The 22,267-nt window shown below is 45.6% G+C and overlaps 1 protein-coding gene and 1 long non-coding RNA gene across 2 annotated transcripts in view; one reads left to right on the forward strand and one right to left on the reverse strand.

Annotated features, from left to right (window-relative positions):
• The window catches only part of LOC127061541 (protein rhomboid), a 232,769-nt gene that overhangs the window by 107,858 nt on the left and 102,644 nt on the right, over positions 1–22,267 (reverse strand). The gene's annotated exons all lie outside the window — the stretch shown is intronic.
• The window catches only part of LOC127061568 (uncharacterized), a 43,195-nt gene that overhangs the window by 19,311 nt on the left and 1,617 nt on the right, over positions 1–22,267 (forward strand). The window contains exon 6 of the long non-coding RNA XR_007780895.1: positions 18,326–18,422. This is a non-coding gene — a long non-coding RNA (uncharacterized LOC127061568). The remainder of the gene's footprint in view (positions 1–18,325; positions 18,423–22,267) is intronic.

Raw genomic sequence — 22,267 nt, forward strand, 5'->3', positions numbered from 1 at the left:
ATTAGTCAAGGAGAGATGAATCACCGTTCGTTCGCTCGTGATCAGAAAAACGTCGACTAATAATGACGTAATCATAATGACGTCTCCGTGTCCAATGTACCACGGAAGTCAGCTTTCTTGTAACCTCCGCAGTGCGTACCCTCCTACTTGCTTTCCGTTTAATTACCACCGCAATGCGCGTCTTTTGAACGGAAAAATCATTCGACTGGATCAGCTTGCGTTTCGAAATCCAAGCTAATGAGGAGTTTTTTCTCCATCGAGGAGACGGAGAAGACGAGGATAGAAGCTTCGTGACATTTCCGATATTTCCCCTCTCGAACGGACGATTCACGATCCCATATGATTTACGACGTCGCGCGAGTCGGCAGAAGATTCGTCGAAAAAAATATTCCGAAGAGAAGAATTGAAATCAATGCGAATCCCACGGAGCTTGGTTGCTCGGTGACTTTTGCGAAATTCCTCGTACAAGGAACGAACGTACGTCCCTTATAATCCGAAGAAACGTGACTTTTCGAAATACTTCGTCGGAGATCGTAATTACGCAGGCAATAATCGTAGACACTAATTTTATAACGTAACGCACCGTGCTCGACCGATTCGAAATGCGCGTTAGGATGAAGAAGCGCCGTCGTAGGAGAGCGGAAAGTAGAAAAGGAGGAGAATACTTGGGTATACGATTTGGGTTAGCGCCAGCGTCTTGGCAGCAACGTCGTCGGCGGCATCGCGACGGCGGAGCGTCGGTTTCGACGCCGGCAACGTCGGGGGTCCGTCACTTGGCGCCCCGATTGCTACGCTACGCTTCTCCCCTAAAGCTCGTTTCACAGCTCTGGAATCGTTTTCGACGAGCTTATTCGACAAGCTTCGTCCTTTGGAATTTCCATGGCGACCATGGCGTAGACTTCAGCAAATCTTCTCTCCTCTCTTCTTTACCTTTTTCTATTGGAATTTATGAAAGAGTCGCCGAAAGAACGAGAAAACGACGCGGTATACCTTGTATACGTACGCGTATGGTTTATTCGGTCGATTTGTCGCCTGTTGAAAATGTCTTTTCTCGTAACGAGCGACGATAATCAAGAGGATTATTTCACGGTTCGACGAAAGATACGCCGGAACGAAAGATGAATCAGGCTTAAAGAGCGAGCTAGCGAACGAGCAGCAGCGCCGGATATCTTTCTCTTCCTTTCGCTAGACTCGCGCTCGTACCGTCTCGCGCACGCGGTCTCACTAAAGATCCGGGCCTATAAATAGCGAGGACCGTCTGACTATGTGTCTGCAATGTCGCGAAATGCGAGTTCCCCGTCTACAGGGACGTCCCGTAGCTCGACCGGTACTTCTTCTATCGAAATAATCGAGATTTAAAAGTGATCTCGGAGATGAGGAATGGTAGGAAAACCGCGCGTTGATTCGATCGAGCTCGGCAAAAAAATTGATAATCGATCCATCGTCCGTCGCTAACTTCGACGTACGGAAGAAAGGGAAAAGCGGCGAAGGTACTTTCGCATTCGCTGTTATTGCTCCTCGCGGTAAAGCTATATAAAGCCGTAGTAGCTCTTTTATATGATCGCGAAATGGACTTAGCCAAGAACGGAAGGTTCTTCGAAGCGGAGACGATAAAAAGTCGCACGATGGCAAGGAGCCAATCCGCGGGCGCGCTCTTCGGAAGTTACAACGAGCTCTCCGGTAATTCTAACGCAGGTGGTATCCATACCTTCGATGTGGTTAAAGCGAAACATCGTTCCACGGATCTCGTCTAGACGCATTAGTTAGGCTTTCGTTCGACCGTACCAGCGTCGTTTCCCGATCGATGTCGCTTTAACTTACCGGATCGCTTTTGGAAAAATCTAATTCTCCGATCGAATCGATGTATCGGCTCCGTCGGTATCGGAGAGAAGTGGAAACGATAGCGAAAAATGACGAAAAATGTTGGCGCGAAGCCGAGAGCTTCCCAGACGTATACGCTCGTACGCGGGTATGTAAAGGTCTACCATCTAGGTGGCTCGAATCTACTGGCTGCTGTATGACAAATGTACTACTTATACGACTTCGGGCTCAGCGTCGATCCCACGGGAGCCGTGACCAAGAGATATCGCGCGAACTACAACGATGAGACCCGTCGTGGATACTCGCACTTTACGTCCCTTTACCATTTTCCATAACGCCTTTCCCAGTTCCGTCAACGTTCCGCGAACTTTCGGAATAACCGAAGCTCGTTCGAATCTAGTTCATGTACTCCGATGGGAGAGCGCGCGGTGAGAGACCGCCTGCGAACGAAGATTTGTTGCTACGGAAAGACCGTACTCCGCGCACATTTTCCTACGTCACGTTCCATACCTTCGACTTCGAAGCTGAGAACCTAACGAACAAATTTCATTCGATACGAGCTCGAGTCAGAGGCCCGAATTCGTGTTGTTTCAGAAACTACGATGGAACGTTCCGCGTCATCGAGAATTCGAAGGGAGGAAGTAAACTCGTACGCAACCCGAACGATACGAGCTTCGTAAAAATTTCAGAAAAGATCTCCAAGGGACTATGATAGGTACGAGGACCCGTTGAATTATTCGCGATGAAGCGCAAAGGATAAAGTCTTTTACGCGCGTTTCTCTTTTCCCGTCTAGCGGGAGTCTACGAGGCGCCTCTTGCGATACGGTTCGCGAGACACGCCTAACGATCGTCGCCACGCGTATCCGTGATTCTGCATCGGGAAGCAGCTGCATCGAGAATCGCTCGACGAGATCGTTCGTTCCCCTCGCTCGAGGGATTAACGCGCTTTGCCTATTTTCGAGATTCGCGACAAACAAAAAACAAAAGAAAGGAGAAAAAGAAAAAGAATCACTCGTTCGTGTTACCGAAGGAATCGAAAGTACGACTCTTCCGGTACGACTTCTTCGACGAGTGCGTATCTCTCGATGGTTTAGCTACGCGTGATTTAGCGGAAATCGAGAAAATAATTTCTAACGAAGGGACGGCAAAGTCGACTTTATATATCCCGAGTGATAGATCCGATCCCGCATTGCGACGCTTTAAATATTCCACTAGCGCTTTATATCCCCCAACGAGCGCATATATCTTCGCTTACCCGAAGTGAAAAATGATTTCTACCATTGCGACGAGTCCCATCCTTACTTTCCTAATATACTTTTATTAAACTCGGTGTTTATGAAATTTCATGGCGATCCATAAATTTCCCTCGCTTTTAAACGGGCCAACGACCAAAAACGCTTTTCCTCTCCCCTTTCTTTATTTCTCGACTTCATCGATCAACAATGTTGCTTCCAAAGAAACTCTCAGGACGCTGCATAGCGTCCGATTTCAAGTGGCTCCAACCGTTCTAAAGATTTCTCTCTTTCGGGAAGCTTTGAATCTTTAGCTCCGAAACTTTTTGGCATTGATGGAGCGTCCGGAAAGACGGTACCGGAACTTTGACCTTCCGTCGACGAATCGAAAAAGAACGGACGGCTAAAAAAGTAGAAGGACGGTTATCCTCGCAACTAGTTTAGCTTCGAACTTGTATCCTGACGGAGAGTTAAACGATAGACTGCCGGATCGACCTTGATTTGAAAATTCTAATAGAACGATTTGCCAGGAAAGTAGACAAATAGAGACGGAGACAGATTGATAGACGGAAAGAGACAAAGCGTTCATTACGTCGTCTTTCGAATCTCCTTCCTCCGTGCAAGCTATTAACGGCGTCTAAACGCGTACGATGTAAACCAACGCGATTGTAGTTTCGACGCGTAGTTCACAGAGCCAAGAAGAGAACGAGAAAGGGGGAGCGAGCGAGAGAGAGAGAAAACTCTTGCCGAATTTACCGAGGCGGATGCTTTACGAAGAGAGTAGTAGCAGGGTATGCCCTAGGCAACTGCGAAATTAATTAATAGCTACCTTAAGTGACGAACCTTTGGCAAACACTTGGAAGTCACGGTTCGGCTTTTCCTTCGAGCTTCTGTAATAAGATGCATCAACGGCGCGCCTATCGCTGCGTAAACACTTGCATATAACCACGTATTTATATCTACGTACTTTCTCAAAGATTATAAAATTGATTAGCACTCGTTAAATCGAGCGATAAAACTTTCCGTCCCGACGTTTCGACGATCCTTAAAAAGAAATCGATTCGTTATTTACGACAGAGAATATTTACTTTATCGCGACGTAATTCATCCGAAGATATCGACGTTAAGTGCGACGAGATTAGCCTCGAGATATGTAATATTTATTTCCAAAGACTCGTATAATACGTCTCTCTTGGTAGAATATTAGAAGGAACGGTCGAGAGGATGCTCTTAAGTACGATCTTTAAGTAGGTAAATGCGAGCACGTTCGAAGGAAATAAATCGAGGAGCGGCCATATTCGAACGCTCGACAGGTCACGTCGCGAGGTTCTCGAGCCTTCTTTAAGACCCATCCCGATGTCGTCCTTCGATAAGCGAACGTTAATGAGAACGTTTCTTAAGTGGTCGTGAACCCTCCGACTCGGAGGGTCGCGAAAACCGAAAGAAACTCTCTGGAGAAGCTCGAGGGAGAACTCCTTCGTTGTTTCCCAAAGGATCGCCGCGTGTCATCCATAATTACGTATCGAGTGTTTTCTATCTCAATTAAAATCACGAGTTCGATAGGACGGTAATTCGATTAGGAGACGGTCGAAACTTTTATATTTGTAATAAAAATGAGGCGAAGCTTGTGTCGACCTAAAATTCGAATCGACGTTCTATCGGCGAGAAAGTAAGCGAGGAGAATATATAGTTATTTCCAAGATCGAGGGAGCGAGAGCGAGAGCGAGAGCGAGAGAGAAAGAGACGTAGTCCAAGTTGGAAGGTCGTTGTCGCGGCAAGAGGATCGTCACCGTTCTCGAAGCGATAATGCGAGAAGTCTCCTCGTGAAGGAAGCACTCGAGAGTCAAACCCCGTGAAATTCGTGGCGCTTAAGAGGAACGTTTTCCCGAGTCTCTCGTCACCTTCGTGGGATCCACTCGACTTAACCATTCTCGTTCGGACGTGGACGTGCTCTCGGTGTTCTCGTTGGTGTCGGTCTTGGCGATGGCGGCGGCTGCGATTTAACTGGATTAAACGTCGCCCACACTTACTACCTACTGCTTCCACTTCTTTCTTCTCTCCCTCTCCTTATCGAACGTTTTACCGACGACAATTTCTTTAGCGGCTTTCAGCGGGCGACTTTCAGCGACGAGGAGGAAATGAAATTATGTTTCCCGCCAAGAAACGCGGGAAAGACGAGAGAACGATGTTTGTCGAACACGGACTATTCCTTTTTCCACGAATCTCTCTTCAAAGTGCTTAAGTTTAATATCACACGTACGTATACGTTTTCCTTTTTCATTTCCTCTCGTTTCGAACCGACGACTCGCGAATAACGATTCTACGAGAGAAAAGGTTTGATATATCGCATATTCGAATGGTATAATTTAACAAGTATTTTCATGGATCGATAAACCATCGCTTTTGAAAGTTCATACGCACGACTCGCGAGAAGTCATACCATAAGCACAAAGGCGAATATCGAATGCCTCAGGGAAATTAAATGGCAAACTAGCCAACGTACGCGTACCTACGTATACCACGACGTTTCGTACGTGAAAAGGTCAACGAGAAGAAAGACGTCGTTCTCCCTCTCCCTTCCTCTCTCTAGAACTCACGTATCGCATCCACCTTGACACTCGCGGCACGGACTTAAAACGCGTACGAGAGAAGAAGAACGACCAACCCTATTCCTGGCAAGCGCATTAGAGCACAATAAGCAGAATCGGCCTTGCCCTTTTTTCTTTTCTCCCGAACCGACGGGAGTGCTCTTCTCCCTCTCCCTCCTCTCTATCTCTATCCGTGCCATCCTTTGAACCCGCTAAAACGATGACTCGCCACTTTATCTTTTCGCGGAAGTCCGCATCAAGCTCCGTTTCTTCGATCAGTCATCCATAACGCGGAAGAAGAAAGGAGAGAAAGAAAAAGAGGAAACGAAGGAGTAGCCTCCTCCCTCTTGCCGGCTTTCCGCGGCGAAGTTTCGGAGAAATATGTATCGCGCTTATCCGATATAGTCGCGAGCGAACCAAACTTCTCCCCCTCTGAAGGTTCGCGTCGAACTCGAGATACGTAAATCAAGTCAAAGATGTGTGGAAGCCGCGAGAAAGCAGACGCTAGTTCCTCCCGTTCTATCGGTTCGTCCTCGTAAAACATTCTATCGCTAAAATCTTCGTGAGGGAAAATTCGACCGCGAGCGTAGACCGCGCGCGTAAACCTCTTTGTTGTTAATTAATTCGTTAGTCGGTTGATTCTACAAAGTATCGAAGAAGCGAGTAAAGGGATCGACTAATAATGGAGCATCGCCAAAAGAGACCTCGTTTGCATCGCTCGTAAGGTAGCTCGAATTTCCTGCAATGCCCGTAGGCAGTTAAGAGAACGTACAGAGAAGCTGATATACATACGAATATCTTCCGCATATATGTATGCGCGCGAGCGAGAAAGAGACAGCGAGCGAGAGAGGAGAAGATGTTCAGAAGATGGGATGAGAGGAGGCAGGGAGAGGGCGGGAGAGTAGCCGGAGGCCAATCGCTAATACGTATCCGTCAAATAGAGCAGGCGAATTGGACATTGCTTCGTTTGCTAGCAAACCGATCGATCGGTTCGAATATGGGAAACGTTGCGTGGACTATCCCCGGTGGCGGTACGGGTTCCCTATGAAACCAACAATCGGTAACGCGGCGCTAAGCTTTCTCGGAGTTCTTCGTCACGGCATCGGCCATTTCGAATGGGACGCGAAACGCATCTCTGCTACGCACGGAACATACATCGATGATGTTTTACCGCGAGCGAGCGTGCGTGCGTGCGTGCGTGCGTGCGTGGCTGGTCGCTTCGGGCGAAAGCTTCGAAAGCTCCCTCGAACCGTGACAGTTTCGATTTAATCTCGCATCGATCGGGAACGTCCTACCGCGTTGCTTTCGCTCGCCCAATCAAATCATACCCCCCTTTATGGTAAATATACGATCGAGAGCGGCATAGTCCCCTCGATCGAGTCGGATTCCTCTCGCGGAGGAAAATGCTATAGCTGATATTTCGGTCTAGTTATTCTCTAATCTATTAATACGTACGTTATTAGCTCCGGTAGAAAAATCGCCAGATATACCTCATCTCCGTCTTTTTCCGACGAGAGACGAGCGGGCTTAAGACTAAGACTAACTTTAAACCGAAAAGCACGTTTCATCGCGTGGCCCGGATTATTTGGTTAAGAATTCGTCGACACCGAATGAAATATGCAGCGAAGAGAACGGCCGCGAAGTTTGGACGGCAGACGCGTTTAATACCGGGAACAAAAATTTTCGTCCGAGAGATTTCCTTTTCTTCGGTGCTGTGAGCATCGAAGACAGAAGGAACATCCAAGTTCGAAGAAACTTTGATCGTTTCATTCCAACTACGAGAATTATAATGAATTATCAAGAAATTTTAAGTACGAATTACGCCGCTTCGCTTAGCTCGAATAATTCTACCGATTGTTTGAAACAATTGTTACGAGTAGGTAATCCTATTTCTGAAAAGATGTTTAAAAAATAAATATAGAACGGAGGAGTAATAATTTATCGATATTGAAACGGTAAATAACGGTTTACGAAAATTAGATATCTTCGGTCGAAATAAGCGAATAAAGAGTTATTCCAGGCGACAACGATTCGATTCGTCCGATAATAATCGAGCTAAAAAAGTAACAAGAAGTTTTATCGTAGCTGTACACGGATATATTTACGAATAATTTCAACGAGTCAACAATTTTTTTCAAACGCTCCTGCAACATTTACTATTTGCCTCGAGAATATTTTTCGTTGGTATCGATTCGCGTCGCGGAAAGTTATTTACGCGATAAGTTCTGGAAAAGTCGAACTACTCGGCTCTGTCGTTCTAGATCGCGGTAGATCCGACAAAAGCCAAGGATTTCGTTTTTTCGAAGTACGACGTTTCAAGGCGGATCGCTTTGACGTAGAAATTATTGAAAGAGGACGCGTCGTTAGTGCCTCCGACGGCACCGCACAAGGGGAGACGCGTGGCATGCTCGAGTTCAATGGAAAATACGAGCTTGAATGAATGCAGGTATAAACGGAGAGATGAACTATTTTTAAATCAAAAGTCGGTTAACCAAACATTCTCTCGTCGAGGAGCATCGTTTCGATATTATCGCGAATACCTCTTTTTTTTCGCGGAGGAGGGAATTGACGCAAATTACTTTGTCTTATCCTATTATTTATACGATAACGCTCAATGTAACATTCCGTCGTTTTCCAATCGAACATCACCCCGAGTTCGAACCGTCGATGCGCGTTTCCAAACGTACGGCACTCGTACGGAGTTTTCAAGTGGACGACGGAGCCTTGTTTGCGCCGGGTGTCGGAGAATGTTACAGCTGATTAATTCGTCTCTCTTAACGTCGAAACGTAATGCCAAAATGCTTTTAAAAATCTAAAAAAGTTTGCGCGGTCAGCGTCCGAAAAAAGATGCGATCCATTCGCGCGCTAATAATAAAAAATCGATAGCCGCGGTCCTTGATGAACTGGTAGATCGGTTTTTGTTCGCCCGGAAATGGAACGAAGGTCTCCTCGTTAAGATCGAGTATGGTCGTCTCAGCTAGGAGTGGAAAGATGCTCTTCTAAGTCTGGACCGGTGCATAAGGAGAGAGGGAGAAGAAAGAGAGCGAGCTCGAGTTCGTGGGGGTCCACGACTCTGTGGATCTTCGCCAGGAATAGAAAGCTCTGCACGCTGGCCATGCTTATAGTCGGCTTTTAGTCGTCGACTGAGTCAGGCGCGAGGATCCCGGCTTGGTGTTGGCTCTCGTTGACCCGTCGCACTCATCGACCGTCCTCCTCTACCTTCCATCACTTTTCTTCTCCTTTTCGCATTAAGTTACGTTCACACCGTAGCGCAACCAACCGATCAGACGCGAAACGTCTTTTGCGAAATGCTTTCGCGAGTGCATCGATGACGGCTGTTAGCCCGAAGCGAAAGGAGGATTAGAAATTTGGCTTCGCGCGGATCTTAATCACACGCGTTTCGTCGTTCGCGAAACTACTCGCAAAGCTCTTACTTTTCGAGACATCTCCGCGCCAAGGATCTACCTTCTTCCTTGGAGCGAGTAGGTTGCTCTCGCGACGAGCGCGACGATTTCCGTAAAACGCTCTTCTTCTCTGCCTCCTCCTTTTCCTTCTTTTTGCTCGCATTTAAACTTTTCCAATTCCGTGGCATTTCATTTCCCAAACGGTCGAAGCTCTTTCTATCTTTCGTCCTTTCTCCGTTCTTCTTTCAGTAGAAAGGGAGACAGAGAAAACGGATTCCTCTTCTTTTATTTTAACAACCGCGAGCGTAGAAGCGTCAGGAAAGTTTTTCAAGAACGTCGTTTCGTCGACGAATCCTACTCTCTTTCTTTCTCTATCCCTCTTTTTCGTAGCGTTTCTACGCGAAGCACCGGTTTTCTTCGGAATCGTAGTCAAAGTCGGTCCAGAATTCTCTCCTCTTTCTTCTTTCGTTCCCTCTCCCTCTCTCTCTCTCTCTCTCTCTCTCTCTCTCTCTCTCTAGCCTCTCCTTCCTCTCTCGATCCGTTCGCTTCGCGATGTTTCGGGATGAACGTGGCTTAAAACTTTCTCCGTTCGTTCGTTTTATCGTTAGTTCTTCTCCCTCTATCGTCGTCTCTCGCGTAGTCTCTTGCGTTTGGGGTTGTCAACCGTGTCGAAGATTTGGCATTGGCCCTCGTCCCCGTCCTCCTCCTCCTCCTCTCCTTCTCGCCTTTCATATTTCTATCTTTCTTCGGAGAGGAGCAAGCTGCGCGAATCGAAGCGCGACAGATCGCGCGTACCTATACTCGTTCTTTCCGATCGAATAAGCTCGCGCGATCGAACGCAACTGGATAAAAAAGATGCGAACGAAAGGACGCAACGTTTCGAGACAGAACGTTTCTGTCCTTTAAAAGAAGGAACAAAAATACCGTCGACCGTGGGCAGCCAGGGTTGGCAAAGATTTGGCATTGGCCCTCGTCTGGTCCACTCTCGTTTCGTCTCGTCTGGCCGCTTTTGCGAGTTGGCGATCTCCGCGAAAGACGGCTCGCCGTCGAACAAAGCGTTTTTCTCGATTTTGCATAGCTAAGCGAGGCCGCTTTCGTCTTGGCTATTTCCTGTCGCATTTTCCACAGGAATAGAACATCGCGTTCGCGATCGTCGACCGCATTTCTCGCGCGGCCGTTTAGAACTTGGTTCTTACCGATATGCGTTCTCCGTTTTTTCCATGGAAACCTTCAAGCGCAATCTGCCTCTTCTCGATTTTTCCCCTAGCCTCCTACGGGATTTCTATCTTTCTCTTCAACGTCCATACTCCGAGCGAATTTTTAAAGTGTCGACGAACAGAAACGTGAAAAATTCCTTCCCGATAAAAAAGGAAGAAACGAACGAGAGAAACGTTATTTCGTTTTGCATTCGAGTCGTCATTTTCGAGAACGAAGATCGACTTTGAGGATCGCCCGGTTGCTCTCGCGTTTAAATGCGCGGCATTGTTCTACGCGGAACGAAAACTTAATTGAACATTCAACGTTTGCCATTGGTTAAAACTATATTACAAATTTCTTTAGTGCGAATAGACTTGAACAAATTACAGAGAGAATACATCTCCGAAGGCAATTTCTCTCTCTCTCTCTCTCTCTCTCTCTGTCTCCGTCTTTCTCTGTCTCTGTCTCTCCTTCCATCTCTCTCTCTCTCTCTCTTTTCATGCGCATACCCTTCTGGCTCGACGCATCAAAGATAAACGAACAATGCCAACTCTCATTCTTTATTTTATCATACGCACGAATAATTCCTGCTTTTCAACTCGTCCATTTATCGTCGATTTCTCTTCCAGTACATATGCACATGGCACGTACGTACCTATGTACGACGATTTAATTCTTTTGAAAGCGTGCAAGAGAATTTGAAGAAGCTCGGCGAACGATGAAATTCATTTAGACTACGCGCCTGTTCAAAAAACAAAAATTAAAAAAGATGATATTATCTAACGGACATTGCGAGTCATTCGCCAGGACGCGCGGTATCAAACGCCGACCGATACGTCACTGTCTCGTTCAAAGTATACGACAAATGCAAGAGGAAAAGTTTTACCCTTTTCTCTTCTTTTCTCTCAGCTAATCCGTACTTAATCGCGTGAACGATTCGAAATCCGATGCTCTCGATTACCTGACAAAATGCAGCGGGTCTGCAATTTTCAGCTCGATCGGAGCGCAAGATGAAACTACCCCCGTAAGGAAGTTCGAAATTTCCTGTCGAGGGAAAGCGATAAGGGAAGAGAGAAGGAAAATGAGTATGAGCCAGAGACAGAGAAAGAGAGAGAGAGAGAGAGAGAGAGAGAGAGAGAGAGAGAGAGAGTTAAGCCTCGTGGCTGAACCTTCTTCGGGATTTAGGTTAATGATTCTTAAAGATTATTTTTAAGCGAAAAGAAGCCAAGTTCATTTTTCCGTCGATCCTGCCGCCGAGAATAAGAGTGGCTTAGGTCCGTGACTTCGATCGTTCGTCTCTTCCCGTCGATTATATAAAAGGAGGCATTCGATTAAGTAAGGTAGATCGTGGATATTAGAAAATCTACTCGCGCATTTCACGGCATTTATCATACTTTAAAGGGGTCCCTTTCTTATTTATGATTTTCAATCGAAATACTTTAGAATCGAAAAAAATTTGAGGACATTATACGCTCCATAAATCAAAGCTATCGCTTTAACGCACCTAGGTACATATGCTTCTTGTTATATGTATTCATACCCTTTCAAGTAAATGACATATAAATATGTGCATGCTGATAAGTTATCATATAAAGCCACGCTGCCTGTTGCTCACTCCCTTGAATTTAGTTACATACGTATATACTAGGAATAACTCAAGTTCACGCGCGTCATTTTGCTTTTCTTATTTAAATGGAAAATGTGAAAATATAAGAAGGGAAAGATAAACGGTCGGACGGGTTAAAGAGGGGAATTGCGTGCGGGCAATTCTTATTCCGCCGTATATAGATACATTCCTCTATTTTTGTTCTTTCGTAATGCTCTACTCGACGAGACTCTCGTCTTAGAACGGAGAGTTTCTTAGGAACCTGTTGACGATCCTCTCGGAAGTCCTTTCGAAGGAAAAAGGACCGACGTAACGTGGCTCGACCCGACTCGGCTCTTCTTCGAAGCAAGAAGCATCGTAGCGGCGCATTTCCAGCAGCCAAGAGGCGCAATTCGATTAACGATCTTGAGGTAGAAGGTTCGCCTTGGAGGTGCCCCTAATAACCCCCGCGCAAAATTACGCTTTGCGCTTATTGAATTCGAGCGTAGCCGCGCGTTCGATAAGAAGAGCGGCCGCCCTCGGTGATTAATGACGAGGCGCCTCTGCCTCGTCTCGAGACGAGGCACGAGAGAGTACCGCGTCTAGTCTCCCTCCTCCTGCGGGAAGATTAACGGCCTTTCTTCGCCAATGATCCCGAATCGTTTTTCGATTTTCGCGCCTCGAACTCGACGGCTCCGTCAAAGGCAAAAATACCTTTCGTTTTAATCGCTTTTAATTCGCGATAACGCTTTCCCCGACTTCGAAGGAGAAAAGAAGTCTCTCTGCGTTTTCGAGCCGCACACAAGTCCGTTCATCCTTTTTCTACACGAGCGGAATTAAACTCGACTCGACCTTTGGGATAACGCATTTTCCGATCGCGATTCGAACACGAAATATGTTTCTCGGCTCGAGATACCGTTGAAGAGCTCCATCGTTGGACGTCTCTTTTCCTTTTTGTTTTCTTTTTTTTTTTTCTTTTCTACGTACGTACCTTTAAATCCAAAATTCGCGGAACACAATTTTTCGACTAAATTCCAAGAGACAAGAATATAAGAGAAATGTACCAGACGATAAGCTTCAAATACGTCGGTCAAAAGGTCTCGCAGTAATCCAGGATGATTGCACTAGGAGAGTCTTGCCTAGTAGTCCGACGACCAATCCAGCTTAACTACGAACAGGACTCGGCCGTTATTATTACGAGCAGGACGATGAGTAGGAGAAGATGGTGGACGACTACGACTACGACGACAACGACGACATCGTCGTTGATAGAGAGCGGAGAGTACAAAGGGTTCTCGAGATGCGAGGACAATGTGGCGCCGAGTGGCTCCGGAGCTCGATCGAAATTGGGGTCACCATCGGATATATGCGCTAGGGAGAGGGCGAGGTCGAGGGCGAGGGCGAGGGCGAGGGCGAAAAAGGGGACGATGCGGAAGACGCCGTATGCAACTACCCTCCCGTGCGAGGGTGACATCGGTTAAAGGACCACAATTTTGTCCTTAGGGGGTTGCAAAGTCGATCGGCCGAGAAAGAAGCCGTAAGAAGCTTGGAAAATATTTTCTCCCTGTCTTTTCCCCTTCGCGACTCGAGCGAGAAATCGTTTCGCTCCTAGCACCGTCGAGTTCTCTTGCGAACGTAGACGTCGATACTCGTGGGACGACGCCATTGGTCGCGCGATTTTGTACGTTTGAAAAATCAAAATATTCGTGCGTGGTCTCGGTTTCGTTATCCGTATGCCTACTTCGTTCGTCGTCGACGGTCATTGCATTCGCGGTGTCGTTTTCCAGCAATTTGAACGCTTCGTAAATATAGTTTCAACGATTTTACGGTAGTTAGCTACGTTCGATCGCTTTTGCGGATTCTTTGAAATACATTACCCAAATATATCCGCCCATGAACCCACCTGCGTGAAACCAAACGAGAATAAACGAACGTTGACGATGACGTTAACGACGCATCAACGGAACGACGTCGATAAATGTTCTACTGAAAATAAGCAACGCATCTACTACGAATAGAAAACTATCTATATTCGCGTTCGCGCGCGAGCGCCGTCCTGTCGAAAAAAAAAATTCCATCTATATTTAAACTTATCTCCGATGAAATGAACGCCGTGCGTCAATGATATCGACGACGTCAATGCCTGTGATATCGCAATATACCCTCTCGAATGATAATACACCGTAAAAAGTCATCTAAATTTAAAAAACGTGTTCAGGTACGATAAGTCGCTCCTTAAAAAGTTAGTGCAAAAATATGATAGTCGCTCGAGCTCCGATCGAGTGGCCCGACCCTCCAAATTCTTAGTCGTTTGGGAGAGGGAAGAAGAGAAAGAAGAAAAAGAAAGGAAGAGAAAAGATCCATGTTCCAGGAACCGGATTCGACAAAGCCACGTGGAAATATGCACGAATGAAAAACGGAGCACTCGTCGAACTTGTACAGAAAGATTCGCGTTCGCGGGATTCAATAAACCGAAAAAGGAAGGAAGAAAGATAGAGGCTCGCTGACGGGAAAGGCAGAACGAGGGATGAAAAGAGACGATAATGCTCCTGGTATTTTGACATTCACCGTGTGGAAAAAGAGAAGGAGGTCGCGCGACAAAAGGTCGAAGGGTAATACGTCAGGTCAATGGAGAAGAGGTTGGTAGGAAGAAGCGAAGCTCGACTGAAGACGGGCGATGATGGTGCGATCGGGTGGAGAGAGAAGAGAAGGGAACGGACGAGAGAGTGTCAGGGAAAAACTAATTTCCCGGGGAGCCTTTAGGTGCAACGATGCCGTATTAAAAGCCCGGAGGGCTTGTGCGCCCTTTCGGGCACGAGTCAGCAAAACCTTTTCGGTGATTCGTTCCACCGTCAAGCAGCTCGTTTTCTTCTTCTTCTTCTTCTTCTTCTTCCTCCTCCTCTTCCTCTTCTTTCAGCTTCTCCAGTGGCAAGAGGGTCCTAGTAGCCGCTATAATTTATACTCTTTCATATTCAAGCAACCCCTTACGAGTTACGGCCACGTAAATCGGCTTGCATCGCGACCTAGCTGCGCCTAACTCCGACGGAATGGCACAGGAATTCGCTCGGTTTCCGCCTATTCTTTCATTTTTATTCTTTTCCCGAGCTCTCCGCGTCTTGGACGGGATATTAGATTGTATGAGATAAATAAAGTGAATTCCATAAGAAATGGAGAGAGAGAGAGAGAGAGAACTTTTGAATTTTTAATCGGTAGAAATCAAAAGGAATCCTTGCTCGAGATCGTATCTCCTTTCAAGGTCTAATCATCTGTTTTGCTGGTAGTTGTTCTTACGGATCGATGAAAAGAGAGGAAGGAGCGATAGCGAGTGCGCGAGGGAAGAGAGAGAGAGAGAGAGAGAGAGAGAGCGCGCGAGGGAGTAAAGGAACTCGAAAGCAGTGTAAGCGGAAACGGAAGGACGAGATCCTCCGGGCGAGATAGAGATACATACATACGCGCTTTACACGGTTGCAGGAGGGCAGAAACGGTAAAACAAGCTCGGCCCGTGTTGGTAGCGTCTCCGCTCCGCTCATGCGGCCGGCACGCCGCGAAATTGCGGTAATTTCGTTAACCGTGCAAACGACGTAATGAAATAAAACCGTCGACGAGGATACACCTCGCATATACCGCCGTAATGGTACGATTTTAATAGCTCCTGCCCGGAAGGAAGCGCCTTTTTATCTCGCACTGCATAAGCTTCTTCGAGCCCGGCATTGTTTCTGTTCTCCTCTCTTGTTCCTATTCTCCTTCGATGGATCGGTATCGTTCCGTCCCTCGACTTGACAAATGCGTTTAATTTAAAAATTTAAGAAACAACGATCCATATAGAAAATATTAGATAAAGAAGAAACGTTGAGGAGCGATAAGTAATCGGTGTCGCGATATGCGGAAACGACGCGGAGCTTAAGTTTCGAAAGGCGAAATAGTGTTTACCGTGGGGAAGGCGAGGCAAAAGGAGGAAAAAAGGGTAGGGCCGCGACGTGATAAATAAGTCCGCGGATATTGTGTTTCGCTTCTGACCTTTAAGGCAGCTCACCCCCTTAGCCTCTAGCCGAGCTGCTAGCGGAACCCCACTCGGAGTTTCAATAACGCTCGCGGCATAAACTCAGTTTAGCATAAAGTATTTCGGCGCTCGCTTGCGGAACAAACCTCTCTCCTCTCTTTTCTCTTCTCCTCTTTACTTACTTCACTCTATTCCGTGCTACGACGTACCTTTTTGCGAACCACGTAAACGTTCTCTCCCTTCCTTCCTCTCTACCTCTCTGGCACGCAGCAAGCCATTTATGGGAATAATTTACCCGAGTCAATCTGTAAAGGCCGTCCTTAAAAATAGAACGATTCTTCGGTCCAAGTTTTGAAAATTGAATTTAATCCTAGGCACGTTTAATTAATCGCAAGATAACGTTCATTTGTTTTAACTCGTGCTACGTTCGTTTCTAGAAAATAATGGTAACGATGGCCGATACGCTATAAATCGATGTCATAGAAAAAAGAAGAAGAAAAATCGCAAGATTTTTAATAATTTTTGCCGTAGTCTTTGTCCGCGAGTAAGTCTATTTCCGTGTACTCTGGTCGTCTTTCTAAGAAGGTCAGCGTGAAGATGGTCGCGAGAACGACTTTTCGACGAGCGCATAAATTTTTACCGGTAGTCCGCTGTTATTTACGACGATGGGTCGAAGACTTCTTTCGAAGTTCGTTGCGGTCGTATCGCTTTTACCAGGCGCTAAGCTTATTAAAGTTTCTTCGATCTTCGCTCCTCGCTACTCGCTTTCGTCTCACCTTGGATGATCTTCGACTCGGAATAAAAAAATATGAACGTCAGCGAGTATAAAAATTTTCTTATACGAGTGTCTTTAAAACGATTTCCAGGCGTTCTTGGGACTCTTCGCAAAAGAAAATTCTTTAGAAAATCTGTCGCTACGAGTGTGCGAATTCGTGACGTTACGAAGGAGGATAGTCAAGGAGCTTCGAAAGAGATAGAGAGAGAGAGAGAGAGAGTGTGTGTGTGTGTGTGTGTGTGGGTGGGTGGGTGTACACATATATACGTAGAGAGGAAAGAGAAGAGGAAAAAGAGGAGGGTACATCTTCCGGCTCACAACTGCTTGGGAATTTCTTTTCTGCATCGGGAACGGAGGTTTCCTTTTCGAAGGCAATGCCGGATTCGGAAGCTCGAAATTCCGTTTCACAGTCACGCGCCGAATTTATCTCCTCCCTCGCTACCGCCTTTTCCTCCCTTCTTATCCTCTTCGCTCGTTATCGTTAAGCTCGGCGGTCGAAAGAAAAAAAAGAAAGAGAATAAGTCGAACGTACGAAAAAAGGAAGGACGGTGGATCTTTGATGGAAGGAAAATAAAAGCGATTCGATCCTTCTTGGCTCGCTTCTTCAAATTACGATCGAGCTAAAGTTTATAATTATAATCGATCTTGACGGTTTATCAAAACTTTAGAGAATACCAATAAAATTTTATTTGTTTATTCTCACCTATTATTAATTTTCTTTTTTTTTTTTTTTATTGTAACGAAATAGTTAATTATACCGTAAAATCTATAGAGAGTATAAGGTTTTCTAGAGCGCGTGCAAAACGTTCGTAGAACGACGTTTCGCTTGAACGCAAAATTTACGAAATATTCAAGATCTAATCGAAAGAACGAACGCGAGGATGGAAGTATAAAAAGGAAGGAAAGGAGAAAAGAGAGGGTGGTAAATGGAGGTGGAAGAGGGTTCGTGAAAAATGCAATGCTATCGAGAGGAGAAAAACGAATGTGCGTTCGTGCGGAACACGTTGGAGACGTATGTATGCGCGTGTGTCGAGCGTGCCTACACTTTTGTTCTCTCTCTCTCTCTCTCGCTCTCGCTCTCTCCATCTCCCTCTCTTCCACCCCCTCTCACCATAGCTACGTGTAGATACAAGAACAGGGTGCGCGCTCGATGTAGAATCGATCGTGAAACTGCGATATGCTTTTCGAAAGCGAAGCGAATGATAAATCGTCGAGGATTTCTCTTAGCCATTTTGTGTTACCAAAGCGTTTATTTGAAAGAGGGAGAGGAAAAGAGAGAAAGAGGGAGAGAGGCAAAAAAGAAAAAGAGGTATATGACGCGCGAAATCAGTGCCTTTCGAACGCGAAGAGAAGCTCCACTTTCGCGCGAAGTGATACTTTTCTTGATTTACGAGTAACGATGTTCGGAAAGTCCGATCGATGAGATATCGATAATGGAATCGGGCCGCGTAACGATCGCTAACTCTAACGGATGACCAACGCGATATTACTTTTTTTTTTCCAAAGTTCGTTACCATAGATATCTTTTAATATAAACGAAAATGTAAAATTCGAAACCGATACGAATACATCCCACGTTACTCGTCGTTTCGTTAACGAATCGCCGATACGTAAGCCGAAGAGAGGAAGAACTCGTAGGAAGAAAGAGCAAAGTTAGGAAAGGACTTCCTTATTTCCGTATGACTTCGAATGCGGGTGTAAATTCGTAAAATTCACGTTGCAGGTGCATCTAGTAATAAAAGGAGAGTTCGAAGTTGTCGATGTGCTCGAGGATGAGACGTAAAGTCTTCGGTCAGCTTCGTCGAAGGTTGCCGTGGTAGGTAAGTAACGAACCGTGAGTAACTAACGGCCGTAAAAGCACGAAGACCGGCGTACGACCCTTCTCGCTCGTAAACCGCTGGCACGTGCTTCTCCTCTCTTCACTTTGCTTCTCTCGCGTCGAGCATCTTTCGAAACGAGTTTAACGTGCAAGACGACGTGCTGCTAGCTGGTGTAACAGTTCTCGGCTATACTACATACGAGTATATTCGAGAAAGGGCAGACTACAACGACACTTAGGTACACCCATCCCCTTTTACATTCTTTTCTACTTTGCTATAAAACTACAACGCGATATAACTGGATAGCTTCGTGAGGATAGCTGATTGCATTTCGAGATTAATCGTTCTAGAAAAGACAGCTTGGTGATACGACATAAGAGAGATAGAAAGTATAAGTAGGAAAGATAAAGGAAAGGGCAGAGAAAGAGAGAAAGAGAGAGAGAGAGAGAGAGAGAGAGAGAGATGGCCGGAGAGTCGAAGTTTAATAGGAGACATAAACCCAGCCCGATATCCTGTTTATTGAACGCTGTAATGTGTAACAAGAAGGAAGAAGGAGAGAAGCTCCAAGTCGAGCTCGATCACGCGGAAGTTTACTCGACGATAATTAAGTGAACGAGCCATCTTCGTAGGAGGTTAAACGATATCGAAACGAAAGTGCCGTCGAGTTATCTCGAAAATTGCTTCTCCGTTCGAAGAACGAAGAAACCGACCGATCGAAAGAATTATTAGATTCGAGACTAGGAGAGTTCCGTTTATCGATTGGTCAAATTGAGAGAGAGAGAAAACCCTAGTCCAATAGAGATGTAAGAAGATGAAAAGAAACGTATAACTTGTCCTTTAATTCACGTTGGTCGAATTTAACATGACCTCGTTCCAAGCGCTTCTCCTTTTTCTTTTCTTCGATTCTATCTATCTCTTCCTTCTTTTCCATCTCTTTCTCCATTCGGTTAGCTATTTTCCAGGAGCTTCGATCTATTCAATCTCGATGCAAAGGCGATCTCACGTGCAGTAATAGCTTGTCAGCCGCACCGAGCTTGCAGCTGATAAACGGTAGCCTCCCTGGGCAATCCTTTTTTAAGGCTCTCTGGTACGAATGCGTTTCACCTTTCCTTATTCCTTCTTTCCTCTAACTTACGTATTCAGTAGTGCTCCTCGAGCTTGCTATGCAACCTATTATTCTCGATTATACTCTCCCGCGATCCGACCCGACTAACTTTTACCTCGGTTACGCAAAATTTGATAAACCGACGAAAGCTTGCTTTACCTTCGTAATAACTTGCGTTTTATCGGAAATGGAGTAAATTCTTCTTTTTTTACCTTTTTTTTTCATTTTCCGTAAAATCGAATCCTTTAATAAATATATAAACGTTTGATGCATAACGCGATATCGTTTATTTAACACAATCGATCGATCGCTTTGCCTACAACCTGGATTTTCCAAAAATATTAAATTCCATTCGTTTACTCGAGAACCAATTGCAACGTAATTATATATTTAACGTTAAAATTAACGATAAATATCGTTCTTTGCGCGGAATGTTACGTACATGTAAAATATTTATTTAAGATAATATATAGCGCACTTTATCATCCAGTACCTTTATTATTAGTTCGTACGTCGAAGTGGATTCGACGTGAACGATCGTCTCGGTCCCTTTTCTCCTTTTTCTCTCTTCTTCTCGTTCCGTCTCTTTTCTTTTTTTTTTTATCTTCTCTTAGCGTAGGACGACGGGCCATTGAAAATTTCGTCTCACGTACGGGGTCGCAGCCGAAAATAAATTCAAACGACCGAGAGAGGACCGAGAGAAGAGGAGAAGCCGAGAAAAGACAGAGCCGGCTCGCGAGACCAATATTCCCGATAGCACCGGGGTAAGATGGACGTTTTCTCATTTCCGCGGAGCGACCCTTTGGCCAGATTCTCGTGACCATCCATCGTTTGTCTTCCGTGAAAGATGTCATCCTCGAAAATAAAGAGGAGAGAGAAAGGAGAGCTCTGACAGAATGGAACCGCGACGACGTTAACGGCGATTATATCTCCATTATGTTCGACAATTTCCAGAAAAATGGACGAACATGAGGTTGCACTTTTCTCTCGGCCGTGATTCCTAACGAGATATAAAATCGTCGAGAAAACAACGTCGACGTAAATACGTTTCAAATCAAATTCGAACGTATTCCGTGTCTCTCTCGTATCAAACGCTCCGAGTACCAAAAGACGAATGTATCGTCTAGTGCGATAAGATTCGAGCAACGAAACAATATCACGCGTTTCTATGTTTTTGGAATTTTTTTAATCAAACATCTTCTCGGTAAGATCGTACTCGTAGGTTTCTCTGGATTATGTAGCTGTATGATCAAGCTTCGTCTTTGAAAACTCGTCGCGTTTGAAGATACAATAGGTTTTACATAACGTCGATGAAACATGGCCGAGCATATAAAGATATTCGATTGGTTCGCACAATAATCGCGTAATTAACGCGATAGACGGTGGACGACTAGCAACTAAACGGCGAGGACGTCGCTCACTTGTTGCGTCATATATTTTGCCTTAGCATTTTATTACCTGCATCGCGAGCGACCGGCGCGTAATTGTTTACGCGCACTTGCGGCATGGTAAAAGCGCGCACGGCCGGCCATGTTTTATCGTCGCAATGAAACCGAATCGCCGCACGGTAGTTGCCCGGGCTAAATCGCGCGATATGGAATTCCCACGGTATTTACGACTAAATTACCTGCGTACGCGCACAAAATTAAAGAGAGATAAAACGCCGGTATTACGAGCCACGGATATAAACTTAGTTGCGTTCTTAGCTCGTTAGAGGAGAGTGTAAAAGAGGAAAATACTCTTCGTCCTTTCGTACCGACCGACTTTTTCCCGTGTTCATTGATACGGACGAGATATCTCGTTTTTCTTTTTCTTTTCTTCTTTTTTTTTCTAAATAATATAAACGCAACATTTACGATGTTTGTATAGGTAACGTCGTGATTCTCGAATTACTCCTGTTTACGATCGCGCGTCTTTCGAAAAGATTATAATAAAGATAAACTATCGGCGTATACCTAAATACGTACGACGTCGAAAAGGCAAAGCGATTCTTTATAAAATCGATTATCGACGACATACCTCCGCGAAAGCCATCGCGTTGTTGAAGCTTATGAAAATTTCATTGGCCTTGGGCCGTGTTTTAGGTACAATAACCCTTAGTATCTCCCGTACCGTTGTCACGTAAGCGAAACGAATCGAGAAAGGAGAACGACGCGACGAGTAACGTCAATGGAAAATATTCCAACTTTTTTCTTTCTATTCTGTCCAACTTTATCGTTTATATGAAAATTTATTTCTGCGAGACAAGAAAGGGAAATGACGATCGTAAAAAAAACGTAATGATTTAGCGGTTTATAAGAACAACACGAAGGGGCTGTTACGATCGATTCGTCGAAAACAAGACGGATATCGTGTTCCGGCGAGAGTGAGAAAAATAGACAACGAAGTTGCGGGGACTAAAGGGTCGTAAGTGAATTAGAAGAAGACGGAGCGAGGTGTGTGTGTGTGTGCGCGCGCGCGCCGTTGGGTCGGACGTGCTTGCATAATCCGTTGTCGCGGAAGACCCGCAATATCACGGGCAAAAATCCCTCCTAGCGTAGCAGTCCTCGCTTTTCAAGACCCTCGGAGTCAGCCACGCGTCCCTCGAAAGCGATGAATCGCTACCCCTGACGGCCTAATATGTACGACACGAGGGGCAAAAGCTAGGGGTTACTTACTCCACTAAATTCCATTCGGGTATATCCCGAAAATACGCTCGCCCGACGTTATCTCGTTCCGTTAAATCGATAGCCGATCTCGC

The sequence above is a fragment of the Vespula vulgaris genome, chromosome 2, assembly GCF_905475345.1.
Source record: "Vespula vulgaris chromosome 2, iyVesVulg1.1, whole genome shotgun sequence".
NCBI lineage: Eukaryota > Metazoa > Arthropoda > Insecta > Hymenoptera > Vespidae > Vespula > Vespula vulgaris.